The following is a 27,437-nucleotide window of genomic DNA, read 5'->3' as shown; positions in this document are numbered from 1 at the left end:
CATTTTTGGTGATTTAACCCCCAATTCCAACCCTTGATACTGAGTGCCAAGCAGGGAGGTAATGGGTCCCATTTTTATAGTCTTTGGTATGACTCGGCCGGGGTTTGAACCCACAACCTACCGATCTCAGGGCGGACACTCTAACCACTAGGCCACTGAGTAGGAAGCCACGCTGTTGTAACATGTGGCTTGGCATTGTCTTGCTGAAATAAGCAGGGGCGTCCATGATAAAGTTGTTTGGATGGCAACATATGTTGCTCCAAAACCTGTATGTACCTTTCAGCATTAATGGCGCCTTCACAGATGTGTAACTTATCCATGCCTTGGGCACTAATATACCCCCATACCATCACAGATGCTGGCTTTTCAACTTTGCGCCTATAACAGTCCAGATAGTTATTTTTCTCTTTGTTCCTGAGGACGTGACGTCCACAGTTTCCCAAAACAATTTGAAATGTGGACTCTTCAGACTACAGAACACTTTTCCACTTTGCATCCGTCCATCTTAGATGAGCTCGGGTCCAGCAAAGCCGGCGGCGTTTCTGGGTGTTGTTGATAAATGCCTTTACCTTTGCATAGTAGAGTTTTAACTTGCACTCACAGATGTAGCGACAAACTGTAGTTAGTGACAGTGGTTTTCTGAAGTGTTCCTGAGCCCATGTGGTGATATCCTTTACACACTGATGTCGCTTTTTGATGCTGTACTGCCTGAGAGATTGAAGGTTCGTAATATCATCGCTTAGGTGCAGTGATTTCTCCAGATTCTCTGTACCCTTTGATGATATTACGGACCGTAGATGGTGAAATCCCTAAATTCCTTGCAATAGCTTGTTGAGAAATGTTGTTCTTAAACAATTTGCTCATGCATTTGTTGACAAAGTGGTGACCCTCGCCCCATCCTTGTTTGTGAATGACTGAGCATTTCATGGAAGCTGCTTTTATACCCAATCATGGCACCCACCTGTTCCCAATTAGCCTGTTCACCTGTGGGATGTTCCAAATAAGTGTTTGATGAGCATTCCTCAACTTTCTCAGTCTTTTTTGCCACTTGTGCCAGATTTTTTGAAACATGTTGCAGGCATCAAATTCCAAATGAGCTAATATGTGCAAAAAATTAAGTTTTCTAGATCGAACGTTAAATATATTGTCTTTGCAGTCTATTCAATTGAATATAAGTTAAAAAAGGATTTGCAAATCATTGCATTCTGTTTTTTTTATACGATTTACACAACGTGCCAACTTCACTGGTTTTGGGTTTAGTACTATCAGTTCAGTTTATTTATTTACAAAGCACATTTTAAAAAACGACCCCAGTTGGCCAAAGTGCAGTACAGACATTAGAATCAACTTGAAACAAAAAAAGGGCACATAGTGTGACATTTACATTGTAACACAGAAGGGTGAATAAAATACAATAGTAAAATATACCTTAAAAGAAGTGCAGAATATATCACCTAAAATACTTAAATGTAATAAATAAATGAAAAATGTATAAATAAGAAATAAAAACGACCAAGATATCCTGCCTCGGATCTGATAAATTGCTTGTTTAATTTGACCCAAACATTTAATAAAGTCAAATACAATACAAATAATGTATAAAGTACATATGTACAGCAGATATAGATCATCCACATCAACACTATGATTTGCCTGAGTGTGTGGACAGGACAGATTTAAAACAAAACAAAAACTTTTTTTTTTTTATTTGATAAACAATTGTTACAAATATTGTAAAAGTTGCGATTCATTCGAAAGTAACATTTTTGGACACCCCTGTTGTTCATTATGGTTGCTGAATTTTTTCAAATTAACTCATAAAATTATAAATGTTTTAATTGTTTATATTTTAAGTGTTTATTATTTTATATTTTTCCACCAAGTATAGGGGAACCATTTTGACCATTTTTTATATTTAAAAAATACAAAATTGTTAAAAAAAAATATATATATGTATATATATATATATATATATATATATATATATATCCATCCATTTTTTTTACCGCTTATTCCCTTTGGGGTCGCGGGGGGCGCTGGGGCCTATCTCAGCTACTATCAGGCGGAAGGCGGGGTACACCCTGGACAAGTCGCCACCTCATCGCAGGGCCAACACAGATAGACAGACAACATTCACACTCACATTCACACACTACGGCCAATTTAGTGTTACCAATCAACTTATCCCTAGGTGCATGTCTTTGGAAGTGGGAGGAAGCCGGAGTACCCGGAGGGAACCCACGCAGTCACGGGGAGAACATGCAAACTCCACACGGAAAGATCCCGAGCCCGGGATTGAACCCAAGACTACTCAGGACCTTCGTATTGTGAGGCAGATGCACTAACCCCTCTTCCACCGTAAATTGTTTAGAAAAAAAAAAAAAAAAAAAAAAAAAAAATAATATATATATATATATATATATATATATATATATATATATATATATATATATATATATATATTTAATTTTTTTTTTTCCATATGAGTTGGGAAATTGTGATGGATGTAAATATGAACGGAATACAATGATTTGCAAATCCTTTTCAACCCATATTCAGTTGAATATGCTACAAAGGCAACATATTTGATGTTCAAACTGATAAACTTTTTTTTTTGCAAATAATCATTAACTTTAGAATTTGATGCCAGCAACACGTGACAAAGAAGTTGGGAAAGGTGGCAATAAATACTGATAACGTTGAGGAATGCTCATCACACACTTATTTGGAACATCCCACAGGTGCACAGGCAAATTGGGAACAGGTGGGTGCCATGATTGGGTATAAAAGTAGATTCCATGAAATGCTCAGTCATTCACAAACAAGGATGGGGCGAGGGTAACCACTTTGTCAACAAATGCGTGAGCAAATTGTTGAACAGTTTAAGAAAAACCTTTCTCAACCAGCTATTGCAAGGAATTTAGGGATTTCACCATCTACGGTCTGTAATATCATCAAAGGGTTCAGAGAATCTGGAGAAATCACTGCACGTAAGCAGCTAAGCCCGTGACCTTCGATCCCTCAGGCTATACCGCATCAACAAGCGACATCAGTGTGTAAAGGATATCACCACATGGGCTCAGGAACACTTCAGAAAGCCACTGTCAGTAACTACAGTTGGTCGCTACATCTGTAAGTGCAAGTTAAAACTCTACTATGCAAGGCGAAAACCATTTATCAACAACACCCAGAAACACATCGCTGGGCCTGAGCTCATCTAAGATGGACTGATACAAAGTGGAAAAGTGTTCTATGGTCTGACGAGTCCACATTTAAAATTGTTTTTGGAAACTGTGGACGTTGTGTCCTCCGGACCAAAGAGGAAAAGAATCATCCGGATTGTTATAGGCGCAAAGTTGAAAAGCCAGCATCTGTGATGGTATGGGGGTGTATTAGTGCCCAAGACATGGGTAACTTACACATCTGTGAAGGCGCCATTAATGCTGAAAGGTACATACAGGTTTTGGAGCAACATATGTTGCCATCCAAGCAACGTTATCATGGACGCCCCTGCTTATTTCAGCAAGACAATGCCAAGCCACGTGTTACATCAACATGGCTTCATAGTAAAAGAGTGCGGGTACTAGACTGGCCTTCCTGTAGTCCAGACCTGTCTCCCATTGAAAATGTGTGGCGCATTATGAAGCCTAAAATACCACAACGGAGACCCCCGGACTGTTGAACAACTTAAGCTGTACATCAAGCAAGAATGGGAAAGAATTCCACCTGAGAAGCTTAAAAAATGTGTCTCCTCAGTTCCCAAACGTTTACTGAGTGTTGTTAAAAGGAAAGGCCATGTAACACAATGGTGAACATGCCCTTTCCCAACTACTTTGGCACGTGTTGCAGCCATGAAATTCTAAGTTAATTATTATTTGCAAAAAAAAAAATAAAGTTTATGAGTTTGAACATCAAATATCTTGTCTTTGTAGTGCATTCAATTGAATATGGGTTGAAAGGGATTTGCAAATCATTGTATTCCGTTTATATTAACATCTTACACAATTTCCCAACTCATATGGAAACAGGGTTTTTGTATATTCAAAGACAACATTTTGTGTCACAGGTAATTGAGTATATTATAATTAGTAATTAAAAAAATGCAGCTTTTTCTCATTACATCCAATGTTTTGATCTTCTGTTGTTTTTTAAATATATATGGCATTATTGTTATAATTTTTGAAGAGACATTAGGTATATTTGCACAAAGGATACCAGCCTGAATATTACTTGGTATCGGATCGGAGAGAAAATCAGTGGTATCGCACATCACTAACAGCTCCATGCTCACAGTGTGTGTGTGTGTGTATGTGTGTGTGTGTGTGTGTGTGTTGGGTGGGGGGGGGTGTCTCATAAAGATAAAAATCACATTTCACTAGCGGCTGCTTGTGTGACAGTGATATATGCTGCCAGCATGCTGCCACCTCATTGAGATGGGACGGACTTGTGGGGGGGCTAAATCAATTTGAGCAAAGGCCGGCGGCGCCGCTCTCGCTGCTGCGATATCATCTCTGTTGTCCATTTGCCGAGGTCAGCGCCAGCGCCACCGCAAGGGCGAAACAAGCCCGCTCACCCGCGCTCTCCTTTCTGCTTCGCTAAAGCGGCCCCCGGTATCTTTTATAAGTTTGTGTCATGCGTGTATATTGTAGGAGTGTCGGGGGCGGAGTCATGACGGCGTGAGATCATGCCACATAAAGCACGAGAGAGAAAGAAAAAAGACCGATACGACCTTTGACCTACGATACATCAGCTGCCCGCCGTTGGATATCGTCTCAAATCAATACCGTTGTTGATGCGTCGCTAATCCTGGTGAGTTTGGGGAAGAGCAGCGGCGGTCATGTGATTGCGTGACCTTTAATCGCCGCTATCCACGCCATCAGGTGTCAGTCAAAATCAATAGGCTTCTTGCTGTGACGTGGACCCTGTGTGCCGATCACGTAGCACGTTTGGTGAATAAGTGTATTTCAAATATTGAATGACATGGCGCTCCAAATGGAATTTTACTGCAAACGTATTCCGAGCCCCTTCCTGCTCCGTCACCGATAAGAGTGTCATGGCGAATGGCAATTACAGTCTGATTGAAAACGTATAAAATGGGTTAAAAGTGGAATTCACATCCAAATCAGAATTCTTATTTATTCCGACTCTGAATAGATTCATAATTTTCAAGAAGAATTTTTAATTAATTTTTTGGGGGTGGGTGAAATGAAGCAGTCTGAGATGATTGATGATTTTGACACCGGTTTTAAAAAAAAGTGTTACTGTCATTTTTCGACCAAATTATTTATTACGAGAATCGGTTTGAATCGAGAACCGATTCTGAATCGTCACCCAAGGAATCGGAATCAATTAGAATCCTGAGTTCTTGTAAGATTCACATTGCTACCGATTTGACCTCAGTTGTGTTATGTCCACATAAATGAATAGTGTTTTTGCCATGACGTCACCAAATAAGGGCGGACTCGTGTGGGATGGAGTATTTTATGTATGGGGATAGAGTATTGTATGTAAGGGTATATAGTATTGTATGTAGGGGTATAGAGTATTTTATTTGGGGGGATAGAGTATTGTATTTAAAGGCTACAATATTGAAAGTGGTAGTTATAGTATTGTATGTTTGGGGATAGTGTAATGTATGTAGGGGATAAAGTATTGTCTGTGGTGGATAAAGTATTGTATGTGGGGGATAGAGTATTGCATTTTATAGGCTATAGTATTGATAGTGGTAGTTATAGTATTGTATGTTTGGGGATAGATTAATATTTATAGGGGATATAATATTGTTTGTGGGGGATAGAGTAATGTACATAGGGGATAGAATATTGTTTGTGGCGGATATAGTATTGTATGTTGTAGCTAGAGTATTGTATGTGTACTGTAGGATAGAGGATTGTATGTGGGGGATAGATTATTGTATGTGGTGGATATACTATTGTATGTGTACTATAGGATAGAGTATTGTATGTGGTGGATATGGTATTGAATGTGTACTGTAGGAGAGAGTATTGTATGCGATATATAGAGTATTGTTTGTGTACTGTACGGTATATTATTGGATGTGGTAGACAGAGTATTGTGTGTACTGTAGGATAGAGTATTGTATGTGGTGGATAGAGTATTGTATGTATACTGTATGATATAATACTATATGTGATCGATAGAGTAATATATGTGGTGATATAGTATTGTGTGTGTACTGTAGGATGGAGTATTGTATGTGAGGGATATAGTATTGTATGTGATGGATAGAGTATTGTATGTGATGGATAGAGTATTGTGTGTGTGTGTGTGTGTGTGTGTGTGTGTGTGTGTGTGTGTGTGTGTGTGTGTGTGTGTGTGTGTGTGTGTGTGTGTGTGTGTGTGTGTACTCTAGGATAGATTAGTGTATGTGAGAGATATAATATTGTATGTGAGGGATAAAGTATTGTATGTGCACTGTATGATATAATATTGTATGTGGTGGCTAGAGTATTGTGTGTGTACCGTAGGATATAATATTGTATGTGGTGGATAGGGTATTTTATGTGGTGGGCAGAGTATTGTATGTGGTGGATAGGGTATTGTATGTGGTGGATAGATTATTGTATGTGGTGGACAGAGTATTGTATGTGGTGGATAGCGTATTATATGTGGTGGATAGAGTATTGTATGTGGTGGATAGAGTATTGTATGTGGTGGATAGATTATTGTACGTGGTGGATAGATTATTGTATGTGGTGGATAGATTATTGTATGTGGTGGACATAGTATTGTATGTGGTGGATAGAGTATTGTATGTGGTGGACAGAGTACTGTATGTGGTGGATAGATTATTGTTTGTGGTGGATAGAGTATTGTATGTGGTGGGTAGAGTATTGTATGTGGTAGATAGATTATTGTATGTGGTGGATAGAGTATTGTATGTGGTGGATAGAGTATTGTATGGTGGATAGAGTATTGTACGTGGTGGATAGATTATTGTATGTGGTGGATAGATCATTGTATGTGGTGGATAGAGTATTGTACGTGGTGGACAGAGTATTGTATGTGGTGGATAGAATATTGTATGTGGTGGATAGAGTATTGTACGTGGTGGATAGATTATTGTATGTGGTGGATAGATCATTGTACGTGGTGGATAGATTATTGTATGTGGTGGATAGAGTATTGTATGTGGTGGATAGAGTATTGTATGAGGTGGATATAGTATTGTACGTGGTGGATAGATTATTGTATGTGGTGGATAGATCATTGTACGTGGTGGATAGATTATTGTATGTGGTAGATAGAGTATTGTATGTGGTGGATAGATTATTGTATGTGGTGGATATACTATTGTGTGTGGTAATTAGAGTATTGTATGTGAGGGATAGAGTTGCATGTGTTGGATAGAGTATTGCATGTGTTGGATAAAATATTGTATGTGGTGGATAGGGTATTGTATGTGGTGGAAAGGGTATTGTACTGTATGAGGTGGATAGGGTATTGTATGTGGTGGATAGATTATTTTATGTGGTGGATAGAGTATTGTATGTGGTGGACAGAGTACTGTATGTGGAGGATAGGGAATTTTATGTGGTGGATAGGGTATTGTATGTGGTGCATAGAGTATTGTATGTGGTGGATAGAGTAATGTACGTGGTGGATAAATTATTGTATGTGGTGGATAGATTATTGTATGTGGTGGATAGAGTATTGTACGTGGTGGATAGATCATTGTATGTGGTGGATAGAGTATTGTACGTGGTGGATAAATTATTGTACGTGGTGGATAGATTATTGTACGTGGTGGATAAATTATTGTACGTGGTGGATAGATTATTGTACGTGGTGGATAAATTATTGTATGTGGTGGATATAGTATTGTACGTGGTGCATAGAGTATTGTATGTGGTGGATAGAGTAATGTACGTGGTGGATAAATTATTGTGTGTGGTGGATAGATTATTGTATGTGGTGGATAGTTGGTGTCACAGACACACTGATCATTTGTGCTTGTCTGTCTTTTTTCCGTTCATCAATTTCACTTACTTTGTGGATTATGTTTATACATTTTTCAATTGCTGATGATTTGTTCTCTTAATTTACTTACTAGAGGAGCGATCGCATCAACTAAAGCACACAACTTAGTGACGGACACAAACTTAGTCGCCAGCGTTTAGACTTCTTTGTGTTGTCCTGCAACAAGAAGTTGTGTTTCCCGGTGAGCACGTTTCAAAGGTGGCGCCGTGTGTCAACACCACCTGGTTCGAGTGCGTCTCGGAGCCTTCCAAAGATGGTGGCGGAGACGTTCCCTACGACAACCTCGTTAGCCGCCGGGTCGCGGCTGCTTAGCAACCAAGACGTCGGCCACATAAACAAACACCGCTCACTGCGGACACGACGTCCTTTTACAACATTTCCATAAAGTCTTCTCCACCAGACGGCCGTGATGAATTGTTGGCTGCCATCTTGCCTCCACTTCCAGTGTGGAATCATGGGAATTCTTTCATTAACCAGGCTTTTTTTTTTTTTTTTTTTTGGAATATAGAAGAAACGTCGCTTCACACACACACACACATGCACAAACACACACGTGCACGGAGATGCTCATTAATCCGTGCACGTGCACGTATGAGCGGGCGTGTTGCTGATGCGAGCGTGTCTGCCGGCGACCCTTTGAAACGCCAACCGGCGTATCGCTTTTAACTGTGAGGCACACACACACACACACACACACACTCACACACACACACACGCACACACACACACACGCAGGCCCGCATTGTGTCCGCTGGTTGAATGTGAAATTGCTTCTCTTTCAAATTTCCCCGCGGTGCGGCAGGTCGTGGCCAAACGTTACATCTCATCATGGCGACTTATTGTTGTTCTTTGACCCGCCCCTCCCCCTTCCCCGCCATCTTTGTATTCCTGGCAAGAGCTAACCTTCTAAAAAATAAAAAATAAAAAATAAAATAAACGTATCACCCGCTTGCTCCGTCATTAGCCGGGGTGAGATTTAATTTGCCGGCGGCGTCCGCCAGGCTAACACGCTGTGGATCCTGATGCGATCCCCGGGACGCCGTCGGGACACTCCCCGGGTCAGTCGCCACTGAGTCAGAGTCCACGGCGCTCCCTTGCCTGTCAATCAAAAAACGCTGACCTCTGCCCCGCACTTGAAAGCGACGCCACCCCCCCCACCCCCCTTACAGGTGATCCCAGTCTGACCTCCGCTTTAAATATAGCACGGCGCTGACAGCATGGTCGCCGCCCGGGCCGCGGCGTGGACCACCTGAGCGAGCGCCACCTGGCAAAGTGGATCTTTTGTTGCCGCCATTGTCTCCTCCTGCCTTCCTTCCTCCGAGCGAGCGCAAACGCGGAGTCGGAGGTCGCCCGCGAGCGCTTTTAGCGCCGCTCGCCGCCGCGCGAAGGTCAATTTTCACGGCCCTTGGCGAAGGCGGACGCCAAATAACGAGCAGAAGCGAAGGCTCTCGTCGTTCTAATTGTGATGCCGCTTCATTTGAAATGTCAAGAACGAGCCAAATGTTTTCATTCGCCGAGGGAGGCGGCGGCCCGGTGGGTCACGACAGTATTTGTTTGTTAGGAAAAAGGAAGCGACTCGTTTCGTTTTGAGGCGTGAAAAGTGAAAGAGAAAGCGGGGGGAAAAAATTATGACCTTCACTGGAAAATGAAGGTCAAAAGTGACATTTTTTATATAATGGAAGAAAGACTTCTTTTATGTTCACGTTTGTGTGCAAGAAAAGTCTGCTCGCTGTAAGTGTTGGGACACAGTGCTCTATGAATGGATGAATGAGTGGACCGCCGAGATAATAAACGGACAAATGAATAATTGTAATGAACAAATGAAGAGTGAACGTGTGAAATGGACAAACGAATGATTTAGCGACTCAATGAATGAATGTGGGAACATATGAGTGATTGAAGGAATGAACGAGCAAACAAATGAACAAATGAATGATTGAATGAACATATGAGTGATTGAAGGAACGAACGAGCAAACAAATGAACAAATGAGTGAACGAAGAAACAAATGGACTATTGAGTAAACTAATAAATGAACAAACAGTTGAATGAATGAATGAATGAACAAATGCATTAATGAACAGATGAATGAATAGGTGATTATGAATGAATGGAAAAAATGCACAAATGAATAAAAGAAGGAATGAAATTATGCATAAAAGTCCGAACAGATGAGAGAATGAACAAAAGCATGTATGAATGAGTGAAACAACAAGTTAATAAATGAATTAACAAATAGATGAATGACTGAATGAATGAATGCACTAGGGAACAAATGACTGACTGAAGGAATGAACGAATAAATGAGTGACTGACTGACCAAATGAGTAAACGAACAAACAAATGAATGAACAAATGAACCAAATAGGAATGAGTGGACCACCGAAATAATAAACGGACAAATGAATGAGTGAATGAACAAATGAAGAGTGAATGTGTGAAAGAATAGACAAACGAATGATTTAATGACTCGATGAATGAACGTGGGAACATATGAGTGATTGAAGGAATGAACGAGCAAACAAATGAACACATTAATAATTGAATGAACATATGAGTGATTGAAGGAACGAACGAGCAAACAAATGAACAAATTAGTGACTGAATGAACAAATGAGTGAACGAAGAAACAAATGGACTATTGAGTAAACTGATAAATGAACAAACAGTTGAATGAATGAATGAATGAACATATGCATTAATGAACAGATGAATGAATAGGTGATTATGAATGAATGGAAAAAATGCACAAATGAATGAAAGAAGGAATAAAAAAATGCATACAAGTCTGAACAGATGAGAGAATGAACAAAAGCATGTATGAATGAGTGAAACAACAAGTTAATAAATGAATTAACGAATAGATGAATGAATGCACTAGGGAACAAATGACTGACTGAAGGAATGAACAAACAAATGAACAAATGAGTGACTGACTGACCAAATGAGTGAACGAACAAACAAATGAATGAACAAATGAACCAAATAGGAATGAGTGGACCACCGGAATAATAAACGGACAAATGAATGAGTGAATGAACAAATGAAGAGTGAATGTGTGAAAGAATAGACAAACGAATGATTTAATGACTCGATGAATGAATGTGGGAACATATGAGTGATTGAAGGAATGAACGAGCAAACAAATGAACACATTAATAATTGAATGAACATATGAGTGATTGAAGGAACGAACGAGCAAACAAATGAACAAATTAGTGACTGAATAAACAAATGAGTGAACGAAGAAACAAATGGACTAACGGGTAAACTAATTAATGAACAAACAGTTGAATGAATGAATGAATGAACAAAAGCATTAATGAACAGATGAATGAATAGGTGATTTGAATGAATGGAAAAAATGCACAAATGAATGAAAGAATGAATGAAAGAAGGAATGAAAAAAATGCATAAAAGTCCGAACAGATGAGAGAATGAACAAAAGCATGTATGAATGAGTGAAACAACAAGTTAATAAATGAATTAACAAATAGATGAATGACTGAATGAATGAATGCACTAGGGAACAAATGACTGACTGAAGGAATGAACGAATAAATGAGTGACTGACTGACCAAATGAGTAAACGAACAAACAAATGGATGAACAAATGAACCAAATAGGAATGAGTGGGCCACTGAAATAATAAACGGACAAATGAATGAGTGAATGAACAAATTAAGAGTGAATGTGTGAAAGAATAGACAAACGAATGATTTAATGACTCGATGAATGCATGTGGGAACATATGAGTGATTGAAGGAATGAACGAGCAAACAAATGAACACATTAATAATTGAATGAACATATGAGTGATTGAAGGAACGAACGAGCAAACAAATGAACAAATTAGTGACTGAATGAACAAATGAGTGAACAAATAAACAAATGGACTAACGGGTAAACTAATTAATGAACAAACAGTTGAATGAATGAATGAATGAACAAAAGCATTAATGAACAGATGAATGAATAGGTGATTATGAATGAATGGAAAAAATGCACAAATGAATGAAAGAAGGAATGAAAAAAATGCATAAAAGTCCGAAAAGATGAGATAATGAACAAAAGCAAGTATGAATGAGTGAAACAACAGGTTAATAAATGAATTAACAAATAGATGAATGACTGAATGAATGAATGCACTAGGGAACAAATGACTGACTGAAGGAATGAACAAACAAATGAACAAATGAGTGACTGACTGACCAAATGAGTGAACGAACAAACAAATGGATGAACAAATGAACCAAATAGGAATGAGTGGACCACCAAAATAATAAACGGACAAGTGAATGAGTGAATGAACAAATGAAGAGTGAATGTGTGAAAGAATAGACAAACGAATGATTTCATGACTCGATGAATGAATGTGGGAACATATGAGTGATTGAAGGAATGAACGAGCAAACAAATGAACACATTAATAATTGAATGAACATATGAGTGATTGAAGGAACGAACGAGCAAACAAATGAACACATTAGTGACTGAGTGAACGAATAAACAAATGGACTAACGAGTAAACCAATAAATGAACAAACAGTTGAATGAATGAATGAACAAATGCATTAATGAACAGATGAATGAATAGGTGATTATGAATGAATGGAAAAAATGCACAAATGAATAAAATAATGAATGAAAGAAGGAATGAAAAAAATGCATAAAAGTCAGAACAGATGAGAGAATGAACAAAAGCATGTATGAATGAGTGAAACAAGTTAATAAATGAATTAACAAATAGATGAATGACTGAATGAATGAATGCACTAGGGAACAAATGACTGACTGAAGGAATGAACAAACAAATGAACAAATGAGTGAACGAACAAACAAATGGATGAACAAATGAACCAAATAGGAATGAGTGGACCACCGAAATAATAAACGGACAAATGAATGAGTGAATGAACAAATGAAGAGTGAATGTGTGACAGAATAGACAAACGAATGATTTAATTACTCGATGAATGCATGTGGGAACATATGAGTGATTGAAGGAATGAACGAGCAAACAAATGAACACATTAATAATTGAATGAACATATGAGTGATTGAAGGAACGAACGAGCAAACAAATGAACAAATTAGTGACTGAATGAACAAATGAGTGAACGATGAAACAAATGGACTATTGAGTAAACTAATAAATGAACAAACAGTTGAATGAATGAATGAATGAATGAACAAATGCATTAATGAACAGATGAATGAATAGGTGATTATGAATGAATGGAAAAAATGCACAAATGATTAAAAGAAGGAATGAAAAAATGCATACAAGTCCGAACAGATGAGAGAATGAACAAAAGCATGTATGAATGAGTGAAATAACAAGTTAATAAATGAATTAACGAATAAATGAATTAACGAATAGATGAATGAATGAATGCACTAGGGAACAAATGACTGACCGAAGGAATGAACAAACAAATGAATACATGAGTGACTGACTGACCAAATGAGTGAACGAACAAACAAATGGATGAAAAAATGAACCAAATAAATGAACGAACGAGGGGATGAACAAATTGATAAACGAATGAATGGAAAAATGAAAGAGTGAATGAACAAGTGAAGAGCAAATGAACGCGTGAATGAATTAGTGACTGAATGAATTGATGAGGGAACGAATGAGTGATTGGAGGAATGAACGAGCAAACAAATGAACAAATTAGTGACTGAATGAACAAATGAGTGATTGAAGGAACAAACGGACTAACGAGTAAACTAATAAATGAACCAACGAAGGAATGAACAAACAGTTGAATGAATGAATGAACAAATGCAGTAATGAACAGATTAATGAATGGGTGATCAAATGAAAGAATGCACAAGTAAAAAAATTAATAAAGTAACAAATAATGAAGGAATGAAAAAAATGCATAAAAGGCCGAACAGATGAGAGAATGAACAAAGGAATGTATGAATGAGTGGAACAAGTTAATAAATGAATTGACGAATAAATGAATGAGTGAATTAACAAGAAAATGAATGAGTGAATGAATGCATTAAGAAACAAATGACTGACTAAAGGAATTAACAAACAAATGAGTGAACAAAAAAACAAGTGGATGAACAAACGAAGGAATGAACAAACAGATGAAGGAATTAATAAATGAACACATGCATAAGAATTAACAAATGAATGGCTGATCAAATGATTGAAAGAATGCACAAGTGAACAAAAGAATAAAAGAATGAAGAAATGAAAAAATGCATAAAAGGCCGAACAAATGAGAGAATGAACAAAATAATGTATGACTGAGTGCAACAACAAGTTGATAAATGAATTAATGAATGAGTAAATGACCAAGCAAATGAATGAGTGAATGCATTAGGGAACAAATGACTGACTGAAGGAAGGAACAAACTAATGAGTGACTGACCAAATGAGTGAACACACAAACAAATGGATAAACAAATGAACCAAATAAATGAACGAACAAAGGAATGAACGAATAGATGAAAGAATTAATAAATAAACACATGCATTGAATGAATGAACAAACAAATGAAAGAGTGAACAACTGAATGAAAAAATGTGCACGTGAAGGAATGAATGAACACAGGAATGAACAAATGCATGGCTGGCCGTACAGGTGAATGAATGAACAAAAGAATGAATGAGTAAACGACTAAATGAACAAAACAATGCCTGAGAACAAATGAGCGGATGAAGAAGTGAAGGAATGAATGAACAATGAGTGAAAGAGTGAGCAAATGAACTAATGACTGCATGAATAAGTGAAATAATAAAGGAGTATAATATTGAATGAATGAACATGTGAAAGAATGAATGGATGAATTAAAACAACTCAACTTACATGGCCATCTTAGAAACAGAGCAGGTCGGAAAAATATTAGCTTATTACAAAAAGGAAGCGACTCGTTTTGCTTTTGGGCATGAAACGTGAAATAACAAGAAAAAAAAAAGATGACCTTCACTGAAAACTGAAGGTTAAAAGTGGCATTTTTTATTTAATGGAAGAACATCTTCTTTTATGTTCACGTTTGTGTGCAAGAAACATGAAACATCTGCTCGCTGCTCGTAGGGCTTTTTCCCAACGTGTCGCTCTCTGTGTACACAAGTATTGGGACACAACAATGAATTGATGAATGAACAAGTAAACAAAGGAGTGAACCAACGAGTTATTAAAAAAATTAATGAATAAATGAATGAGCAAGTAGAAAGCAAATGAACAAATGAATGAGTGAGGGAACAAATGAGTGACTGAAGGAATAAAAGAACAAACAGATGAACAAATGAGTGACTGAATGAACGAATGAGTGAATGAACAAACAAATGGACGAACAAATTAATAAACAGATGAAATAATAAATTAATTAATTAATGAACAGATGAACGAAACAATGAATAAGTGAATGAATGAATAAACAAAAGATTTGACGAAGGAATGAACAAATGCATGAATGATTAAACAGACGAAAGCATGAATGAATGACTGAACAAAGGAATACCTGAATGAACGAACAACTGAAATAATGGATGAATTAATGAGTAAAAGAATGAACAAATCAACTAATGAATAAATGAAAGAATGAACAAATGAAATAATGATGTATTTAAAAAAAACTCAACTTGCATGGCCATTGAAAGAATAAACACAAATTAACTAATAAATGCATGAACAAATGAATGAATGAACGAACCGATGAATGAATGAATGTGAAAATAAATGAATGTAAGTGTACGAATGAATAAATGAAGGAATGCATGAGTGAACAAATAAACGAACAAAGAAATGAATGAACGGAAAAATGAATAAGTGAACGAATGAATGGACGGAGGAATGTATGAGTGAATGTATGGATGAACGAACAAATGAAGGAATGAATGAATTAATGAGTGAAATAATGAACAAATAAACTAATAAATGAATGAATTTAAACATGCATGAATGAACAAATGAAAGAATGTATGGATGAATGAAAAAACTCAACATACATTGCCATCTTAGAAACAAAACTTGTACGTGTATCAAGGACCTGTACATTGTAATATATATATATATATATATATATATATATATATATATATATATATATATATATATTAGTTTTTTTATATATATATATATATATATATATATATATATATATATTAGTTTTTTAGCTTTTCCTCACTAAAATGTATGTTGTTCAGTCAGCTGTTCTGTGTGCACTTATTTAATACTTTTTTTATACTTTTTTTTCATCCTTAAATGATCATTTAAGGGGTTTGATGTGTTGTGAAGGATTATTTTCAGATGGCAGAAGTGCTAAATATAATAGTAGCTTTCTTTCTTTGTTGAAAAACACCAAGTTGATCTTCAATACGCCTCACGTTGAATGATAAGCTTTAATGCCATATTTACGGCATTCATTTAAATATCAAAGAATAATGCACTAAAGCCACAATCACTATATTATGTACTGTATAGTATATGATTATATTAATACTTATTGATTATAACATTGATGTATGTGGTTGTCACTGATGTTTCTTTCTTCCTGTCCACATCACTGTCAGTCAAGGTGGGGCATACTACATTTGTTATCATTCCGTTACCAACTAAATACAACTATGGATCACCAATAACGATACCAACATTTTCTACTGAACTTTTTACAAGGTCAAAAAACTATTTTTTTGGATTTTTTTTATTTTTTTTCAAACAGTTCCGTAATTTGATACCTTTGTTGAACGTGATGTTACGTTCGTTTGTAGACTCGAGCACGTAATTAACAACAAATAATTTGTGAGGTCTTTGGCAGCCAAACAGATGTATTCGTAGCGCACTTTCTCTAAGTAATGTAGTCAACAAAGCAAGCATGCCTGATAGAAAGCACTCAAAAGTAGGGCTTCACTTGTTAAAATGTGCTAGCTCGATGCTAATTTACATTGGATATGCCATATACATGTTACTGATTAGCATTAGCCTCATAATGTGTTAATGAAAACTACAACTAAGATGCCCGTTACAATCAAACAGCTTGTTTTTAATAAGTACGATACCTACAGTACAAACACTTTGTAGGACTCGACAAAAGACAAGACTGGCACATTTATCTTAATGACAAAGACTACTTCCAGACTACGACCACACATCTCAGAGTCATATAACTTGGCACTTGGCACGTTTCCTGTTAGCGTGCTAACGTTAGCATGCCAGTATGCTAACTGTTTTAGCTAATTTACATGTGTACGCTTCAGAGTCCTATAACTTGGTACTTGGCGCATGCCAACTATTAGCATACTAGCTTTTTTTTTTAGCTAATATGCATGCGTACGCTTCAGAGTCCTATAACTTGGTACTTTATTCGTATTTTACCTGATATAATGCTAGCGTTATTATTTCAGTTCAACTTGCGCATTTCAGCATTCACACGTGACTTCTCTGGAAATTGCATATTCTAGTCAATGTTCCAATTGTACAAAACAAAGCGAGAAGAAGGCGCTCAAAAGTAAAGTACGACTCCACTTTTTAAAATGTGCTAGCTCGATGCTATTTTACATTGGATATCCCATATACATGCTACTGATTAGCATTAGCCATTTTACATGGTGATTTCAACACCTCCGAATGTAGGGAATGAAAACTACAACTAAGATGCACGTTACAATCAAACAGCTGGTGTGTAATAAGTACAATATTTACAGTATAAACACTTTGTAGGACTCAACAAAAGACAGGATTGGCACATTCAACTTAATGGCAAAGACTGCTTCCAGATTACGGCCACACACGGTTGTGTTTCCGTGTTATGCAGTTGAACACCTCAGAGTCATATAACTTGGCACTTTACATGTTACCTGTTCGCATGCTAGTACGCTAACGTTTTTAGCTAACTTTACAGCCGTACACCTCAGAGTCATACAACTTGGTACTTGGCACATGCCACTTTTTTTTTTAGCTGATATACGTGCGTACGCTTCAGAGTCCTATAACTTGGTACTTTATTCGTATTTTACCTGATATAATGCTAACGTTATTATTTTAGTTCAACTTGCGCATTTCAGCATTCACACGTGACTTCTCTGGAAATTGCATATTCTAGTCAATGTTACAATTGTACAAAACAAAGCGAGAAGAAGGCGCTCAAAAGTAAAGTAAGACTCCACTTTTTAAAATGTGCTAGCTCGACGCTATTTTACATTGGATATCCCATATACATGCTACTGATTAGCATTAGCCATTTTACATGGCGCTTTCAGCACCTCCGAACTACAACTAAGATGCACGTTACAATCAGATGATGTGGCGCAGTTGGGAGAGTGGCTGTGCCAGCAACCTGAGGGTTCCTGGCTCGATCCCTGGCTTCTGTGTGAATGTGTGTGTGAATGGGTGAATGTGGAAATAGCGTCAAAGCGCTTTGAGTGTCTTGAAGGTAGAAAAGCGCTATACAAGTATAACCCATTTACCATTTACCATAAGTACAATACTTACAGTATAAACACTTTGTCGGACTCAACAAAAGACATTCAGCTTGATAGCAAAGACTACCAAATGACCAGGGCAACACACGGCTGTGTTTCCGCCTCTTTCCCATAAAGAACGCCGCTCCCTCGAGATGAAGCCAGAGGAGCTGCCGGGATCAAAAATTAATAAAACAGGCCTGAGTCTGAATTTTATGTATCAGAGGTTGAGAAGTCATTTCTGTTCCTTTCAACAAGGTCTAATCCTTCTTGCCCAGGAACCTAAATTGCTTCCTTAACGCGCCTCCTCTTCGTAAATGATCAGCTGGACCATGGAAGGAGACGAGTGTCATGGCGTGATGAGGATATAGAGAGTGATGGTGATGGTGATGGTGGCTAACTTGCTCCTCCCCTTTTGTCCGAGGGGGCGGGCCTTGTGTCCTAACAAGCATGTGACCTCAACTTTAGTAACATTACCGCTTTAGAACAGCATCAGGCTTTAATGCTTGGCATGTGTGTGTGTGAGCGTGCGTGTGTGTGTGTGTGTGTGTGTGTGTGTGTGTGTGTGTGTGTGTGTGTGTGTGTGTGTGTGTGTGTGTGTGTGTGTGTGTTCTTGTATTTCTACTCTTCTGAGGACATCAACAAGGAAAAGTACCTTCCATATGAGGAGGTGTGAACAAGTTAGGACATAAATCATGGTCCCAATACGGAAAACCATTGCATCTAATAGAGAATGTCTCATTTGCACCCCTGGTGGTGAAATCTATCAAAATGAGGGTGGTCCCATAAAGGAGGGATTTTTCAAATTGAATGTGTGTCGGTTTTAAAAGTGCTCCCCCTCTGGTCAACATATGAAATAACAAGTGTGTGTAAGAAATTGAAATGTGCCTCTTTTGGCCAATATTAATTTAAAAAAAATGAATAAATATGTATATAGGGACATACTGTAATAACTTAAAGTAAATAATAAACATTAAAAAAATAAAAAAATAACTAAAAGCAGTCTTTATCTCACAATGTGTCAACTTTCTTCTTATAAAATTGGTAACAATTTCTCATGTTCTTTCTGTTTCTGTAATATTGCAATATTTTCTCGTAAAAGTATTACTTTTTTATGCAAAATGGTGACATTTGTCATATACAATTCTGACTTTTATCACAATATTGCCAAATGTTTTGTTGTTCTTGTGAAATAGTGAAATTTTTTGAGTAAAATTAGTACTTTTGCCATAATTTTGCCAAGTGAAATTTTGATTATTAATATAATAATGCCAACATTTTTAAGTTTTCTTATAAAATTGTGACTTTTGTCGAGTAAAATGACGACTCCTTTCATAAAATTGCCAAAATTTCAAGCTTTTCTTGTAAAATTGCGACTGTTATTAAATACAATTCCAACTTTTATCATAATATTGCACAAATGTTCAGTTTTTCTTGTAAAATTTTGACTTGCGTTGAGTAAAATTATGACTTGTTATAATACTGCCAAAATTCAAAGTTTTTCTTGTGAAATTGTGACCTTTTTCTTGTGAAATTCCAACAATTTTTTCACAACAAGCTTTTTTATATTTGCATAGTATGTATATATTATTAATGTTGTACATACACATCTTTATACATCTAGAAAGGCTGGTCCTAAAGATGTAGGCATTTTTCGGAGGTCTCGGGAAGGTAACAAATACAAGAGAGTGTGTGTGTGTGTGTGTGTGTGTGTGTGTGTGTGTGTGTGTGTGTGTGTGTGTGTGTGTGTGTGTGTGTGTGTGTCCCGTGAGTGGTACCACGGAGAGGAGCAGCATGGCGCGGGCCCTCCAGGACGTGAATAAGTGAGTTAACGTCAGCTCGGCTCACTCGGAATGATTTAATTACTTTGCTGCGACTTGAGCAATTAGAGGCGAGCGGCACATATGTTGGTGTACGTGTGACCTCGCCGCTTCATCGACATTCCAGCCGACTATCACTGCTGTGCGCGTGGCGCTTGTATGAGTACGGCCTGAAGTCTTTGTCATAGTACATATTGCAGCCTCTGGAAAACGTTATTTTTTGCATATATTAGCTCATTTGGAATTTGATGCCTGCGACATGTTTCAAAAAAGTGGCAAAAAAGACTGAGAAAGATGAGGAATGCTCATCAAACACTTATTTGGAACATCCCACTGGTGAACAGGCTAATTGGGAACAGGTGGGTGCTATGATTGGGTATAAAAGCAGCTTCCATGAAATGGCATGGGGCGAGGGTCACCACTTAGTGAACAAATGCATGAGAAAATTGTCCAAGAGTGCAACATTTCTCAATGAGTTATTGCAAGGAATTTAAGGATTTCACCATTTACGGTCCGTAATATCATCAAAAGTTTCACAGAATCTGGAGAAATCACTGCACGTAGGCGATGATATTACGGACCTTTGATCGTGTAGGAGGTACTGCATCAAAAAGCGACATCAGTGTGTAAAGGATATCACCACATGGGCTCAGGAACTAGAGATGTGCGGATAGGCAATTTATTTCATCCGCAACCGCGTCAGAAAGTCGTCAACCATCCGCCATCCACCCGATGTAACGTTTGATCAGAACTGCACCCGCCCGCCATCCGCCCGTTGTTATATATCTAATATTAATTTAAAAAAAAAAAAGGGTGAAAACTACGCGAATTGCACCTTGTGCAGACAAGATTTTTCGATCGGACACGGAGGAATTAGCGATGTAAAAGACCACGTTGGGACAAAAAAACACAAGTCTAATGCCGTTGCTAGCGATACAAGTGGAAAACTTTCAACGTTTTTCGTCGCCCAAACAGATTCTTTGGATGTGATAAATGCCGAAGTTTTATTTATGGAGGCAATAATTGAGCATGGACTTCCAATCGCACTGGCTGATCACATGGGACAGTTAATAATGTAATGCAACCTTTAAAAATCATTACGCGGTGATCGCGATCCCAAAAATAAACTTTTCTTGCATGATAATGTCCAGAAAAATTCGCTTTATATTACTATAGAGTCCTTTTAACGAATGAGTTTGATGGTTTATCACAAACCTTAAATGAAATTCCATGGCCACCGTCCTGCTCTCTATATCAACCAGGGTGAGCCCCACCCCTTTCGTGAGCGCACTGCGCGCGGAGTGACCCCTGTTACGCGCCCCCGGCAACAGGGGTGGCAAGCAGGTAAGCTGCGCGGGCGGAGCGCGCGGAGTGACCCATGTTACGAGCCCCCGGCCACGGGGGTGGCGGGCAGGTAAGCTGCTTACCTGCTGCGCGTGACGCCGGCCGCGGCGAAAGCGGACGAGGCGGGGTGTCGGTGCGGTGGGCGCGGTAGTGACCCTGGACGTGCGTCGGGCCCTTCTCGCGGATCGCCTCAGCTACGGCTCCCGGTGGGGCCCTCTCGGGGGAAGGGGCCTCGGTCCCGGACCCCGGCGAGGCGTCCCTTCTCCGCTCCGTAAAAGTGTCCATCTCTTTTCTTTTTTTTTCTTCTGTTGTGGCATATGCAGCAGGTGCCTGCTCGTTTTTCGTATGTGGGTAACAACATTTAACTATGTATATATATTTCCCAATTGGTTTAACTGCCATCCACAAAAAAAAAATAAAATAAAAAAAATAAATCTAATTAATCCGCCCGACCCGACCCGCGAGCGGATAAAATCGTATTTTTTTAAATTTCATCCGCCCGATCCGCGGATAATCCGCGGACTCCGCGGTTGTGTCCGCAAACCGAGCATCTCTAAGAAACCACTGTCACTAACTACAGTTGGTCGCTATATCTGTAAGTGCGAGTTAAAACTACTTTGCAATGCGAAAGCCATTTATCAACAGCACCCAGAAACGCCGCCGGCTTCGCTGTGCCCGAGCTCATCTAAGATGGACTGATGCAAAGTGGAAAAGTGGTCTGACGAGTGCACATATCACATTGTTTTTGGAAACTGTGGACGTCGTGTCCTCCGAAACAAAGAGGAAAAGAACCATCCAGACTGTTCTAGGCGCAAAGTGTAAAAGCCAGCATCTGTGATGGTATGGGGGTGTATTAGTGCCCAAGGCATGGGTAACATACACATCTGTGAATGCACCATTAATGCTGAAAGGTACATACAGGTTTTGGAGCAACATATGCTACCATCCAAGCAACGTTTGCAAATCATTGTATTCTGTTTTTATTTACAAATTACACAACGTGCCAACTTCACTGGTTTGGGGTTTTGTACTTATATGATGCTGACATGAACGATTGAAGACATAAAACTTCACAAAACTAGTAATTATAGATAATAAGTTTGATTTGCTAATTTCAAGGTCACTTTTAAGTAGTTAAAGCTTAAATATAGGATTCATTTATCGATTTAGAGAAATTGGCCAATTCGGACTTGTGCAATTGGCAGGTTTTTTTTTTTTTGCTCATTACAAACAAAAATAACTTATTAATTTCAATATATATATATATATATATATATATATATATATATATAAATAATCCTGAGTGTTTAAACAATAACGGAAGGCAACAATATTTTTTGATTAGAAAAAAAATACAGATCCAACTACCGTGGTATCGACCGTCCACCGACACTACACTTGATATCGTCACTATCTGTCATGTCTGTGTAATCATGTTTTGTTATAGTCATTATTTTCTTCCTCCTGTTGGAGCTTTTTTTGTTAAAGTTTTTGATAGCAGATACGGTGCTAATTATAATTCGTCTTTATTTTCGTATTTCCTCCTTTTGGAGTGATTTTCGGTTTTTCCCTTTTTGGAACCTTTTTTTCGCTGTCTGCTTTTGTGACTCATCGTATTTAAATATACTCTGCTCTGGAGGTTAAAGAGTTTTTCAAAATAAAAGCTTCATTTAGAATCCCATATCTGCATCTGAGTCCCTTCCTTCGTCCAAGCTTGACATTACAATCTGGCACAGAACAAAGGGGAGGCATGGGCTTATATGGAGCATGAGGGTAATGGGAAACAGGTGGAAACAATCAAGGGTCAGGGATGACACAAGAGGAAGGACCCGAGATCTGAAACAAGAGGAGTTGCTTTTCAAAATAAAACATGCAAATCACAAAACAGAAAAAACCAAGACAAGACTTCCCTCACCGCCGTGTGACACTATCAATATATTATTGACTCTTTACATTCAAGAGCTCTTGCATGCGGTTAGCGTATCCTGTTTAGATATTCCTCGTCCTCCAGTGATAACGGTACTTACTTGCGGACACAAGCCAGGATACGTCATCGACTTGCATGATGACGATATGACTATCGTATTAAAACCTCTATCGCCGGCCAATTACACATTCGGTGACGTACTTTTGTCTTTTTGGGAGTAAATAACATTCTAGAGTACTCCGCGCCCCTAGGGGGCAGCATATTTGACAGTAATGACCCGTTCCAGGGTCAAACTACCGTCCTAAAAGGCAGTGTTGACGTGTTAGTGGTGTACCTAATGAGGTGTCCAGCGAGGGTGGGTCTATCCTGCTAGCTAAAGTGGCTACACTAGCGCTGACTGCAGACATGTTGCCTCCGTCTCGTCCCGCCTGGTGAGTTTTTCCGCCGGCTCGTCTCCTTTGATGCAGTTTGCGTCTGGCAGATGCTGTCCTCATTTTCCAGACATGTTCCCCTCGGGACGCAAAATCCTTTCTTTTTTTTTTTGCGGCGTGCGCCAAGTGGGCGCGGATGATTTGTCCTCCTTTTATTAGCGGCGCGCGGCATCATGTTATTGTTGTTGTTGTTGTTGCAGCTTCTCCTTGCTAACCTGCAGCGCGGCGCCGACTCGGAAGTGTCGACGGCCACGCCGATGTCAGGGGGCGTTACAGTGCGTTGACCTTTGTGTTCAGATCCCGCCGCAAATAGCGACGTGATTCCAGCTAGCATGCTAATGAGCGCCTCCCACTCACATGACCTCCGCTCCTTCGCTCTCCTCGTCTCACTTTGCTTACCTCGGAACCCCATTAGTTGATCCTCGGACAACATGGCCGTCCTGGCAGAGCGTCGCCACGGCAACGGGCTGACGCTACGGGAGCTCCGCACATCCATCCGCCCACGCCCGGCGCAGAGCTCTTTGCACTGCGCGACCTTTTTTGTTTTTCCGCTCAGCTAACGTGGACTTGGGAGGAATCAATCTGGTCGTTTTTTTAATGATCAATATAGAATTGATGAACATTCATCAAATATTTTTTTTGTTTTTCTTTGTTTGGTTTTGTATTGTGTAGTTATATTTATATGCTGATTATTATTCTGTGACTGTAAATTGTTTGCTTGTTTTCTTATTGATGCTTTTATTTGTTTCTGTATTGTGTAGTTATAATTATATGCTTTTACTTGTAATTGTATTGAGTTTGTGGACCCCAGGAAGACTAGTGGGTTGCTGTGGCAACCAGCTAATGGGGATCCTTATTAAAAATCAAAATAAAAAAAAAAAATCAAATCCCTGATGTAAATAGCAATGGTCTGTTCCAGGGTCAAACTGTGGCCACCATTAAAGCTGTATTCAATGTAAAGGCCAAAATAATAATCACAATTATTTTTGATTAATATTGTAATCACCATCAATAACACGATTAGTCAGTCTTTTGAAAACATGAGTATTTATTTCATTTGTACTTTGAGTATAGTTTAAAGGCCTACTGAAATGTGATTTTCTTATTTAAACGGGGATAGCAGGTCCATTCTATGTGTCATACTTGATCATTTCGCAATATTGCCATATTTTTGCTGAAAAGATTTAGTAGAGAACATCGACGATAAAGTTCGCAACTTTTGGTCGCTGATAAAAAAGCCTTGCCTCTACCGGAAGTAGCAGACGATATGCACGTGACGTCACAGGTTGTGGAGCTCCTCACATCTGCACATTGTTTACAATCATGGCCACCAGCAGCGAGAGCGATTTAGACCGAGAAAGCGACGATTTACCCATTAATTTGAGCGAGGATGACAGATTCGTGGATGAGGAAAGTGAGAGTGAAGGACGAGAGGGCAGTGGGAGCGATTCAGATAGGGAAGATGCTGTGAGAGGCGGGTGGGACCTGATATTCAGCTGGGAATGAGTAAAACAGTAAATAACCACAAGACATATACAGGTAAAAGCCAGTAAATTAGAATATTTTGAAAAACTTGATTTATTTCAGTAATTGCATTCAAAAGGTGTAACTTGTACATTATATTTATTCATTGCACACAGACTGATGCATTCAAATGTTTATTTCATTTAATTTTGATGATTTGAAGTATATGAGCATGTACAATACTCAATACTTGGTTGGAGCTCCTTTTGCCTCAATTACTGCGTTAATGCGGCGTGGCATGGAGTCGATGAGTTTCTGGCACTGCTCAGGTGTTATGAGAGCCCAGGTTGCTCTGATAGTGGCCTTCAACTCTTCTGCGTTTTTGGGTCTGGCATTCTGCATCTTCCTTTTCACAATACCCCACAGATTTTCTATGGGGCTAAGGTCAGGGGAGTTGGCGGGCCAATTTAGAACAGAAATACCATGGTCCGTAAACCAGGCACGGGTAGATTTTGCGCTGTGTGCAGGCGCCAAGTCCTGTTGGAACTTGAAATCTCCATCTCCATAGAGCAGGTCAGCAGCAGGAAGCATGAAGTGCTCTAAAACTTGCTGGTAGACGGCTGCGTTGACCCTGGATCTCAGGAAACAGAGTGGACCGACACCAGCAGATGACATGGCACTCCAAACCATCACTGATAGTGGAAACTTTAGACTAGACTTCAGGCAACGTGGATCCTGTGCCTCTCCTGTCTTCCTCCAGACTCTGGGACCTCGATTTCCAAAGGAAATGCAACATTTGCATGGTTGGGTGATGGTTTGGGGTGCCATGTCATCTGCTGGTGTCGGTCCACTCTGTTTCCTGAGATCCAGGGTCAACGCAGCCGTCTACCAGCAAGTTTTAGAGCACTTCCTGCTTCCTGCTGCTGACCTGCTCTATGGAGATGGAGATTTCAAGTTCCAACAGGACTTGGCGCCTGCACACAGCGCAAAATCTACCCGTGCCTGGTTTACGGACCATGGTATTTCTGTTCTAAATTGGCCCGCCAACTCCCCTGACCTTAGCCCCATAGAAAATCTGTGTGGTATTGTGAAAAGGAATATGCAGAATGCCAGACCCAAAAACGCAGAAGAGTTGAAAGCCACTATCAGAGTAACCTGGCCTCTCATAACACCTGAGCAGTGCCAGAAACTCATCGACTCCATGCCATGCCGCATTAACGCAGTAATTGAGGCAAAAGGAGCTCCAACCAAGTATTGAGTATTGTACATGCTCATATTTTTCATTTTCATACTTTTCAGTTGGCCAACATTTCTAAAAATCCCTTTTTTGTATTAGCCTTAAGTAATATTCTAATTTTGTGACACACGGAATTTTGGATTTTCATTTGTTGCCACTTCAAATCATCAAAACTAAATGAAATAAACATTTTAATGCATCAGTCTGTGTGCAATGAATAAATATAATGTACAAGTTACACCTTTTGAATGCAATTACTGAAATAAATCAAGTTTTTCAAAATATTCTAATTTACTGGCTTTTACCTGTATATACTCTATTAGCCACAACACAACCAGGCTTATATTTAATATGCCACAAATTAATCCCGCATAACAAACACCTCCCCCCTCCCGTCAATATAACCCGCCAATACAACTCAAACACCTGCACAACACACTCAATCCCACAGCCCAAAGTACCGTTCACCTCCCCAAAGTTCATACAGCACATATATTTCCCCAAAGTCCCCAAAGTTACGTAGGTGACATGCACATAGCGGCACGCACGTACGGGCAAGCGATCAAATGTTTGGAAGCCGCAGCTGCATGCGTACTCACGGTCCCGCGTCTGCGTATCCAACTCAAAGTCCTCCTGGTAAGAGTCTCTGTTGTCCCAGTTCTCCACAGGCCAATGGTAAAGCTTGACTGTCATCTTTCGGGAATGTAAACAATGAAACACCGGCTGTGTTATCCGGCACAACAGTCAGGGGGTGCATTCTACGGCGGGGGTGCGTTATCCGGCACAA

General features: G+C 39.0%; 1 protein-coding gene across 6 annotated transcripts in view; it reads left to right on the top strand.

The window, feature by feature from the left end:
• The window catches only part of LOC133620178 (RNA binding protein fox-1 homolog 3-like), a 1,135,173-nt gene that overhangs the window by 363,698 nt on the left and 744,038 nt on the right, over positions 1–27,437 (top strand). The window lies entirely within an intron of this gene.

The sequence above is a fragment of the Nerophis lumbriciformis genome, linkage group LG24 (genome assembly GCF_033978685.3).
Source record: "Nerophis lumbriciformis linkage group LG24, RoL_Nlum_v2.1, whole genome shotgun sequence".
Lineage (NCBI taxonomy): Eukaryota > Metazoa > Chordata > Actinopteri > Syngnathiformes > Syngnathidae > Nerophis > Nerophis lumbriciformis.
Note: the sequence above shows the minus strand (reverse complement) of the source record. Positions and strands in the feature narration are given on the sequence as shown.